At 46.4% G+C, this 8990-nt stretch overlaps 1 pseudogene; it reads left to right on the forward strand.

The window, feature by feature from the left end:
* The first annotated feature begins 599 nt into the window (after positions 1–599).
* Positions 600–2353, forward strand: LOC100407160 (endophilin-B2 pseudogene; annotated as a pseudogene).
* Positions 2354–8990: the final 6637 nt, after the last annotated feature.

Below are 8990 nucleotides of genomic sequence, written 5' to 3' on the forward strand. Positions count from 1 at the left end.
AAGTTTACAGAAAATCTGAAAGACACTACCGACTTCCTTAACCTTATAAATTAACACTTATAAAATATCATGCTCAACAATTGCAAAATATACTTTCTTCTTTTCAAGGTCACATGGAATGCTCGCCAAGATAGACAATATCTTGATCCATAAACAAGTTTCATTCGATTTCAAAATATAGAAATCTGGCCAGGCACAGTGGCTCGTGCCTGTAATCCCGGCACTTTGGGAGGCTGAGACCGGTGATAACCTGAGGTCAGGAGTTCGAGATCAGCCTGACCAACATGATGAAGTCCTATCTCTACTGAAAATACAAAAAATAGCCAGGCATGGAGGTACACACCTATAAGCCCAACTACTCGGGAGGCTGAGGCAGGAGAATCGTTTGGACCTGGGAGGCGGAGGTTGCAGTGAGCCGAGATCTCAGCCACTGCACTCCAGCCTGGGCAACAAGAGCAAAAGTCAGTCACACACACACACACACACACACACACACAAAGGAACTCTTATGGCATATATTGTCTAATCGCAATGGAAATAAATTGAAATTCAACAAAAATAAAGCAGCCAGAATAGTTAAAAATAACTTGCTGCTCTCTGCCCCCGCCCCCCCCCCCTCGTTCAGGCTGGCCCTGAGGCTGCAGCGGGTGGGTCGGGTGCGCCGAGGGCCAGTACCCCGCAGCAGGTGGGTGGGGTGCAGGCGGCGCCGGCTGGGCCGGGGGCTGCCGGCGGCGCTCTGGCAGGGCACAGTGGCCGTGCGGGCGCGCCATGGACTTCAACATGAAGAAGCTGGCGTCGGACGCGGGCACCTTTTATCCCGGGCCGTGCAGTTCATTGAGTAGAAGTGTGGCCAGGCTGAGAAGACCGAGCTTGATGCCCACTTTGAAAACCTTCTGGCCCGGCCAGACAGCACCAAGAACTGGACAGAGAAGATCCTGAGGCAGACAGAAGTGCTGCTGCAGCCCAACCCTACTGCCCGGGTGGCAGAGTTCCTGTATGAGAAGCTGGACAGGAAGGTCCCCTCACGGGTCACCAACGGAGAGCTGCTGGCACAGTACATGGCAGAGGCGGCCAGTGAGCTGGGGCCCACCACCCTCTGTGGGAAGACACTGCTCAAGGTGGCATTAGCTGAAAAGCAGCTGGGAGTCGCGGAGAGGGATTTTATCCACACAGCCTCCATCGGCTTCCTCACACCCCTGCGCAACTTCCTGGAGGGGGCCTGGAAGACCGTCTCGAAGGAGAGGCGGCTCCTCCAAAACCGGCGTCTGGATTGGATGCCTGCAAAGCGAGGCTGAAGAAGGCCAAGGCCGCAGAAGCCAAAGCCACGACGGTGCCTGGCTTTCAGGAGACTAGATTTCGTAATTACATTTTCTCAGCCAGCACCTCCGCGCTCTGGAACGATGAGGTGGACAAGGCTGAGCAGGAGCTCCGTGTGGCCCAGACAGAGTTTGACCGGCAAGCAAAAGTGACCCTTCTCTTGCTGGAGGGAATCAGCAGCACTCACGTGAACCACCTGCGCTGCCTCCATGGATTTGTCAAGTCTCAGACAACCTGCTAGGCGCAGTGCTACCGCCACATGCTGGACTTGCAGAAGCAGCTGGGCAGATTTCCAGGCACCTTCCTGGGCACCACAGAGCCCGCCTCGCCACCCCTGAGCAGCACCTCACCCACCACTGCTGCAGCCACTATGCCTGTGGTGCTCTCGGTGGCCAGCCTGGCCCCTTTGGGGGAGGCCTCGCTCTGCCTGGAAGAGGTGCCCCCAGTGGGACCTGCAAAGCTTGGGTGCTCTATGACTACGAGGCAGTGAGCTGGCCCTGCTGGCTGATGAGCTCATCACTGTCTACAGCATGCCTGGCATGGACCCTGACTAGCTCATTGAGAGGCAACAAGAAGGGCAAGGTCCCTGTCACCTATTTGGAACTGCTCAGCTAGGCAGGTTCCCTCCCAGGCCCCCCTGCCCCCATTCTGGCCTGGGCAGGAGAGGATGGCACAGCCCTGCCACTTACCTTGTTCGTTGGTGACACAGCTGCTCAGGATGGGGAGAATTCACCCCATTCTGTCCCTGCCCCTGGTCACCTAGCTGTGAGGGTGCCTGAGGCTGAATGGCCCCCGCCCCTCCCCTAGACCTGCTTCTGACCTGGGGCTCCGGAGCCCCCGCCCCTGCCTGCATCCCCCAGCGCCTCACCCTCCCGGCTCCACCAGGGAGGGAGGGACTGGCTGCAGCAGCTGCACTCAGCACCTAGGCCAGGGTGGGGCCGCCGCAGGAAGCCCCGGGTGCACTCAGCGGAAGCCCTGCCTTGCAGTTGCCAAAAGCTGCAGCAGGGGAATGAGGCAAGGCACGCTGGGCTCTGGCAGCCCCTGGGGACTGGGCACTGCCCCTGGGAGGGGAGAGCCTAGCCAGGGCTGGGGTTGGGCCTGGAGCAGCATCTTCCGGTGCTATCCTCCCTTCCCACCCCTCACAGCTCAAGCCAAGTCTGGCGGCTGCAGCCTCCATTTCTCTACACTCACTTTTTATCTGGTGTTTTTACTTCTGCCTGTGCTTGCTTTCTAGCCAATAAAGCCTCCTCGTGTGCGAGTTACCTGGGCTCCTGTCAGGGCCTGGCCTGGACAGTGGGAAGGGTAGCCTTGCTCTCTGCCCCACTCCTCCTGGGTGGAGTGACCCACAGAGCTAGCAGGGGCCCTGCGGCTGCCCCAGCTCTCCGAGCTGGGAAGTGCAGCCCTCCCTATCTTCCATGGGGCTTGCACCTATCGAGGGCAGTGCCGTTCCTGGAAAAAACAAAATAAAATAACTTGCTGCTAAACAATGCACTGGTCAAAATCATAAATCACAAAGGAAATTATAAAATATTTTGAACTGTCTCTGGGTTTAAAAAGAAAAATAATAAAACAAAAATAAAATATTTTGAACTGAAAGATAATAAAAACAAATTATTATTTGTAGGATTTTGTAACATTAAATGTTTATAAGAAAATAAGTTAGATCTCAAATCGGTGATATAACGTCCACCATAAAAAAAATTAAGCTAAACTTGAAGAAAGTAGAAGGAAAATATAATAAAGAGAAGAAATGTGTGAAATTGGAACAAAAAAATATTTTAAAAATCAACAACTGATTATTTGTGAAAAAAGTTAATAATATTGATTTTAAAAGCTCTAGAGAAAAGACACAAAATTCCCAATATCAAGAATAAAAAAAGAGCCATCACGTCAGATCCCGCAGACATTAAAAGAGTAACAAGAGGGCCGGGCACGGTGGCTCACACCTGTAATCCCAGCATTTTGGGAGGCCAAGGTGGGTGGATTATGAGGTCAAGAGATCGAGACCATCCAGGTCAACAAGGTGAAACCCCGTGTCTACTAAAAATACAAAACTACCTGTGTGTGGTGCCGCAAGCCTGTAGTCCCAGTTACTCGGGAGGCTGAGGCAGGAGAATTGCTTGAACCTGTGATGCGGAGGTTGCAGTGAGCTGAAGTCATGCCACTGCACTCCAGCCTGGCGACAGAGCAAGACTCTGTTTAAAAAAAAAAAAAAAAAAAAAGTTATGGAAAAGAAAAAACATATATACCTGAATTGAACCTTAGAAAGACTGGAAACAAAAAAGAAAAGAAAAAGAATATTATGAAAACTTTATGCCGATAATTTTGACAACCTAGGTAAAATGGAAAATTTATTGAAATACATAGTTAAGAATGGATGGCTTAGGCCAGCTGTGGTGGCTCACACCTTTAATCCCAGCACTTTGGCAGGCTGGGGCGGGAACATTGCTTGAACCCAGGAGTCCAGGGACAGCCTGGACAACGTAGGGAGACCCTGTCTCCACAGGCAGGGGAAAAAGAATAGATAGCCTGACTAGCCTATACTTCTTAAGGAAATTGAATTTGTAGTTAACATCTATGAAAATCTTTTCCTAAAAAGAAAATTCTAAGCCTAGATGGCTACGGCAGTGAATCTATCAAACATTTTAGGAAAATATAGTACTAACTGTACACAAACTGAATCTATCAAATGTGTCAGGAAAATATACCAACTGTACACAAACTCTTTCAGAAAAATAGAGAAAAATACTTCTGAACTTATTTTATAGGCCAATCCTACCTTAATGTCAAAGTCAGATGAAATATTACAAAAATAGTAAACAAAACTCAGATCAATATTTCTCATAAACATAGTTACAAAAGGCTGGGCATGGTGGCTCACGCTTGTAATCCCAGCACTTTGGGAGGCCGAAGTGGGTGAATCACCTGAGGTCAGGAGTTCAAAACCAGCCTGGCCAGCATGGAGAAAGCCTGTCTCTACTAAAAACACAAAAATTAGCCAGACGTGGTAGCAGGCGCCTGTAAACCCAGCTACTGGGGAAGCTGAGGCAGGAGAATCACTTGAACCCTGGAGGTGGATGTTGCAGTCAATGAGCTGAGATGGGGCCACCCCATTCTGGCCTAGAAGACAGAGCAAACTCTGTTTAAAAAAAAAAAAAAGATACAAAAATTCTTAACCAAATATTAGCAAATTGAAACAAGCAATTAATAAAAAGGAGAATTCATTGTGATCTAGTGTAGTTTATCTCAGGAACAAAGGTTAACATTTAAAACCAATCTCTGTAATTGTATTAACAGACTGAAAAAGGATAAAACCTCACGTCAATAGATGCAGATAAAGCATTTGACAAAATCCAATGTTCCTTTTTTATTTTTTATTTTTTCTATCTTTTTTTTTTGCTTGAATTTCTCCCCCCCAAAAAATCCAAAGTTCCTTTATGTTAAAAACACATAGCAGGCTGGGCACAGTGGCTCATGGCTGTAATCCCAGTACTTTGGGAGGCTGAGGCAGGCAAATCACCTGAGGTCAGGAGTTCGAGACCAGCCTGGCCAATATGATGAAACCTGGTCTCTACTAAAAATACAAAAAAAAAAAAAAAAATTAGCTGGGCATGGTGGTGCGTGCCTGTAATCCCAGCTACTCAGGAAGCTGAGGATTGCTTTAACCTGGGAGTTGGAGGTGAGCCTCCCAGTGAGCGAAGATGGCACTGCGGCAGTGAGCCAAGCTGGTGCCACTGCACTCCAGTCTGGGCAACAGAGCAAGACTCTGTTTCCCCAGAAAAACAAAAACCAAAAGCACTTAAAGCTCAATAATAGAAATCCAAAAACTCAATCCAACACAAACAAAAAAGTAGCAGGTTGGGGCATGCAAATAAACTGAACAGCCTCTTCACCAAACTAGTTATAAGGACGGCAAAAAAGTACATCGAAACTATGCCGAACATCATTATTCAATGAAAATTAAAACCATATTGAGATAGCACTGCACATCCATTATCATAGCTAAAGTTGAAGAGACTAGCGTTGGCAGTCACTTAAAACGCCTGGGATTCTCATTTACTGTTGGTGGAAATGTAAAATGGCACAACTACTTTGGAAAACAGTTTGGCAGTTTCTTAAAAAGTTAAGCATACATTTTTCAAGTTAGTACTGTCAGATAATGGACACCCAGAGAAATTTAAATTTTAGAAAAATAGTGAATAATTTTTCAATATAGGCTCTAAATATTGCATGGGATATATGTATCCTAAAACATTACTCCTTATTTATCTGAAATTCAAGTTTAAATGGATACCTTATATTTTTATTTACTAAATCTGGCAAATCTACTTCCCATACACCCCAGCTATTTCACCTCCATGTAATTACCAAAAGAAAAGTATCTCCATGTGTACACCAATGTTCACAGCAGCTTGCTTGCTTTTCTTTCTTTCTTTTCTTTCTCTTTTGCTCACTTTCTTTCTTTCTCTCTCTCTTTCTTTCTGATGGACTCTCACTCTGTTGCCCAGGCTGGAGTGCAGTGCTGCAATTTCCACTCACTGCCACCTCCACTTCCCAAGTTCAAGTAATTCACATGCCTCAGCCTCCTAAGTAGCTGGGATTATACATGTGTACCACGATGCCCAGCTAACTTTTTGCATTTTTAGCAGAGATGAGTTTTCACCATGTTGGGCAGGCTGGCCTCGAATCCCTGACCTCAGGTGATCCACCCGTCTCAGCCTCCCAAAGTGCTGAGATTAGACGCGTGAGTCACTGCACTCAGCCCATAGCAGCTCTCTGTGTAATAGGTCCCAAACTGGAACCAACCCAAATGCCCAAGAACATGGAGTCTGGATAAATAAATTAAGGTATATCCATACAATGGCATACTACTCAGCAATAAGGAATGAACTATTAATACATACAAAACATGGATGAATAATTATGCTGAGTGAAAGAAGCCAAACCAAAAAGAGTAGTTATCAAATGATTCCATTTAAATATAATTCTAGTCCAGGAGCAGTGGCTCACGCCTGTAATCCCAGCACTTTAGGAGTCTGAGGTGGGCAGATCACAAGGTCAAGAGATCAAGACCATCCTGGCCAACATGGTGAAACCCTGTCTTTACTAAAAATACAAAAATTAGCTGGACATGGTGGCAGGTGCCTGTAATTCCAACTTGGGAGACTGAGGCAGGAGAATCGGTTGAACCTGGGAGACAGAAGTTGCAGTGAGCCAAGATCGAGCCACTGCACTCCAGCCTGGTGACAGAGCAAGACTCAATCTCAAAATAATAATAATAATAGTAAAATGAATAAATACAATTCTAGAAAGGGCAAACTGATCTGTAGTGACAGAAAGCTGAACAATGATTGCCTGGGCCAAGTGTGAGGTAGAAGGCAGGGAGGAAAGGGTGGTTTTTCAGCCTCTAAGGGGGATGGATATACTTATCATCATGATTGTGGTGATGATTTTCCAAGTGTAGACCTATGCCAAAACTCATCCAATCATATTTTTCAAATAGGTACAGTTTATGATGGGTCAATTATACCTTAATGTAGCTGCGCGATTTTATTTGTAATGTTCTTGTACAAGTTTACTCTGTATATAAGAGTTTGTGAAACTCCATGGCCAACAAAACAAATATTTTACTCACTTAGAGAGATAGGACCAACAAACACGAACCCTAAATAAAAGCACAAGTGTTAAACAAGAGGAAACGAGAGGTAACATTTGTAAATATTAAAGCAATGTGTTTCGATTTCCCTGTGAACTCATGCTCCTTTGCAGCTTTCGTGGAGAGAGCCCTAACGCTTATAACCAGAGCTGAAAAGAGCTGTTATCTGACTTTTATTTTATTTTATTTTATTTTATTTTATTTTATTTTATTTTATTTTCACAGACAGAGTCTCAGTCTGTTGCCCAGGCTAGAGTACAGTGGAGTGATCTTTCCTCACTGCAACTTCAGCCTCCTGGGTTCAAGCAATTCTCCTGCCTCAGTCTCTTGAGTAGATGGGATTACAGGCGTCCACCACCACCCCCAGCTAATTTTTGTATTTTTAGGAGGGATGGGGTTTCGCCATGTTGGCCAGGCTTGTCTCGAACTCCTCACCTCAGGTGATTCTCCCGGGCCTCCCAAAGTGCTGGGATTATAGGCATAAGCCACTGCACTGGGCCTTATTTGACTTTACTTACAGAATGATTAGTTTGCAAACCAATCCTCGTGGAGAGGGAGTGAATTTTCTACATTTCTTTAGAATATCAAAGGATAGATGTGGAGAATCAGGGCATAGATTTTTCTACCAATGTTGTAAAGACAGTACCCCCTTCTACTTGTGGCAACTAGTACCACAGTTAAAAGAAAAAGCCAGGGAGCTGGGTGTGGTGGCTCACACCTGTAATCCTAGCACTTTGCGAGGCCGAGGCAGGTGGATCATCTGAGGTCAGGAGTTTGAGACCAGCCTAGTCAATATGGTGAAACCCCGCCTCTACTAAAAATACAAAAGTAGGTTGGTGTGGTGTCACATGCCTGTAATCCCATCTACTTGGGAGGCTGAGGCAGGAGAATCACTTGAACCTGGGAGGCAGAGGTTGCAGTGAGCCAACATCATGCCATTGCACTCCAGCCTGGGCAACAAGAGCCAAACTCCATTGAAAGAAATAGAGAAAGAGAGAGAGGGCGGGAGGAAGGGAGGGAGGGAGGGAGAGAGGAAGAGAGATAGAGAGAAGAAAGAAAGAAGAAAGAAAGAAAGAAAGAAAGAAAGAAAGAAAGAAAGAAAGAAAGAAAGAAAGAAAGAAAGAAAGAAAAAGGAAGGAAGGAAGGAAGGAAGGAAGGAAGGAAGGAAGGAAGGAAGGAAGGAAGGAAGGAAGGAAGGAGAGAAAGAAAGAAAATAACCCGGAAAGTAAGGGAAAACCCCACTTTTTCCAGCCTGAAGGATGGTGGGGAAAGAAAGAGAAAAGCAGAGTGGAGGAGGAAAGCAGGTGCAAAGGTTCTCCTCTTGTACATCCTCTCAACTTCTTCGCTCGCAGTCCCCAGGAAGACTGACCCGAGTGTAAACACAGGGAGCCCCCAGGTAGAGAGATACCTGTCCTGCAGCCTTGCTGACTCCCTCAACCACAAACCGGTGCCTCTGCTGTAGCTGAAAGAAAGGGTTTGGCTTCTCTGGTTCTTGGCTTTCTGCATGGTTTGAAGTTTTCCAGACATTTGCATGTGTCCTGAAGGAAAGGTGTGGAAAGTCGTGAGGGTGCTGTCAAGATTCTAGCAGGACCTGCAGCTAGAGGAATCTTTTATTTTTTATTTTTTTGAGACAGAGTCTTGCTCTGTTGCCCAGGCTGATGTACAATGGCACAATCTCAGCTCACAGCAGCCTCCGCTTCCCAGGTTCCAGCAGTTCTCCTGCCTCAGCTTCCCAGGTAGCTGGAATTACAGGCATGTGCCACCACACTCAGCGAATTTTTGTATTTTTAGTAGAGAAGCAGTTTCATCTTACTGGCCAGGCTGGTCTCAGACTCCTGACCTCAGGTGATCCACCTGCCTCAGCCTCCCGAAGTGCTGAGATTACAGGTGTAAGCCCCTGTGCCCAGCCTAAATATATATATTTAACAGGTTATAGGAGAAGCTACAAAACACTCATGAAGGGGGACCATGTGCATGCATGATAAGCAAACATGCTATATACATCTCATGTTCACTT

Source organism: Callithrix jacchus, chromosome 1 (genome assembly GCF_049354715.1).
Source record: "Callithrix jacchus isolate 240 chromosome 1, calJac240_pri, whole genome shotgun sequence".
NCBI lineage: Eukaryota > Metazoa > Chordata > Mammalia > Primates > Cebidae > Callithrix > Callithrix jacchus.